Below are 2127 nucleotides of genomic sequence, written 5' to 3'. Positions count from 1 at the left end.
GGACAAAGAAATTTGGTTGATTGCAAGTGGATTTTCAAAAATAAATTCAATTCTGATGGTCAGTTACACAAACATAAAGCCATACTTGTAGTAAAGGGCTTCTAACAAAGCCCTAGAATATATTTTGATGAAACATTCAGTCTTGTACTCAAGGCTTCTACATTACGGTTTGTACTTATTATGGCTATGACTTTTGAATGGCCTGTAAGATAGATAGACATAAATAATGCCTTCTTGAATGTCATTCTAGAGGAGCAAGTATTAATGAGACAACCTGAAGGCTTTGTGTATTCTAGATATCCTAATAATGTTTGCTTGTTAAAGAAGGCTATATACGGCTTGAAACAAGCACCCCAAGCTTAGTTTGAAAGGCTAAGAATTACTTTACTCAAATAGGGATTTGCGCAGTCTAAGTGTGACACCTCTCTATTTGTTATCAAACATAAATCATGTATTATGTTTGTTTTCATCTACGTTGATAACATTATTATCACAAGGAATTCCTATAGATCACTGAATCTATTCATTAAACAGTTAAATCAACTGTTTGCTCTCAAGGATTTAGGAGATTTATATCACTTTCTAGGTATAAAGGCCTATCGAGATGCTACAGGTCTCTATCTAAAGCAAGAGTGATATATCCATGACATTCTAAAGAAAGCTAGAATGGAGAACTCTTCCCATATACCTACTTTGATGGTAGTCAACAAATATTACTCTAAAGAAGATGGAACTCTTCTTCAAGAACCCTTCAAATATAGGCAATTGATTGGAGCATTACAGTGTCTTATCAACACTAGACCTGACATCATGTTCTCAGTTAACAAACTGAGTCAATTTCTCAGTTGTCCAACTGACATTCACTGGCAAGCTCTAAAACGAATACTTCGGTATCTAAGAGGGACTTCAAATCTAGCTTTACACATCAAGCCACACAATAGATTACCTTAAAAGGATTTTCATATGCTAATTGGGATGTTTGCCCTGATAATTGTCTCTCTATGGGGGGCTATTGTGTCTTCTTGGGTGATACTCTGATTTACTGGGCTGCAAAGAAGCAAAAGGTTGTGGTGAGATCTGGTGCTGAATAAAAATATTGAGCTTTAGCAGATCTGTCAACTGAGCTCACTTGGCTTCAATCTCTTGCTTGTGAAATTGGCCTTCGACTGCATAACTCTCCTGTAGCATGGTGTGATAATCTTAGTGCTTCAGCTTTAGCTTCGAATCTTGTGTATCATGCTCGGTCAAAACACATTGAGCTGGACGTACATTACATCTGTGACCGTGTACTGAATGGTCAGTTGTCTATATACTAGCCTTTTTCTGAGCAAATTGTAGATGTATTTACTAAGGCATTGACACACTTGAAGTTTTGGACTTTTAGAAACAAACTGGGCATCGTTCAAACACCAGGGCCAAGATTAAAGGGGAGTATTGAGACAAAGAAGAAAGTGAAACAACCCAGAAAGGAAGACAAGCCCAATATTCTACATAAGCCCAATCATCTCAATATTCAGCCCATACAATAGAATAAAGTTAGGATTTGACTATTCTTTATTTGTGTATACTTGTATAGATCACATTCATTCTAAGGTTACATTCCCTAAGTATTTATGGTTACGTTTGCTTGTCAATAACATTAAGCCACCATTATGCAATATTTTATTCCTTATCTAGCCTAGATCCTGGATGAGTTCGGTCAACTTTAGGAATAAGATCTTCCCCACATTTATACTTATTACGGACCACCTGAGCCTAAAGAGAATCCCTTTTGCGAATAAGACCCCACCCCATCTTCATTAAGAAAGCTTGGTTTTGTCTCTTCAAATGTCAAACCCCTAGACCACCATGCTTCTTATAACAACAAACATGATCCCAAGACACCAAATGGATCCTCTTCGTTACACTCGTTGATCCCTTGAGAAACCCCTAGATGCTCATTCAATTTCATCACAAACAGGGCTCGGTAAAATTACTATATACCTACATAGGGTAAGAAGGTATGGAAGACAAGACAAGAGTGTTGCATCTAGCCAAGGAAAGGTTAGATGCCTTCTAGTTACTAAGTCGACCTGTTACTTTGTTGACTATATAGCTATAGGTATCCTTAGTTACCCTCCCATGATG

At 37.3% G+C, this 2127-nt stretch overlaps 1 long non-coding RNA gene across 1 annotated transcript; it reads left to right on the top strand.

Moving 5' to 3' along the window:
- The first annotated feature begins 630 nt into the window (after positions 1–630).
- LOC129285443 (uncharacterized) lies at positions 631–1672 on the top strand. The gene is made up of 2 exons (XR_008587213.1): positions 631–1296; positions 1385–1672. It is a non-coding gene; the product is annotated as an uncharacterized LOC129285443 (long non-coding RNA).
- The last annotated feature ends 455 nt before the right edge of the window (positions 1673–2127 follow it).

Source organism: Prosopis cineraria, unplaced genomic scaffold (assembly GCF_029017545.1).
Source record: "Prosopis cineraria cultivar Desert tree isolate PC_DT_omini unplaced genomic scaffold, ASM2901754v1 PC11, whole genome shotgun sequence".
NCBI classification, from domain to species: Eukaryota; Viridiplantae; Streptophyta; class Magnoliopsida; order Fabales; family Fabaceae; genus Prosopis; species Prosopis cineraria.
Note: the sequence above shows the minus strand (reverse complement) of the source record. Positions and strands in the feature narration are given on the sequence as shown.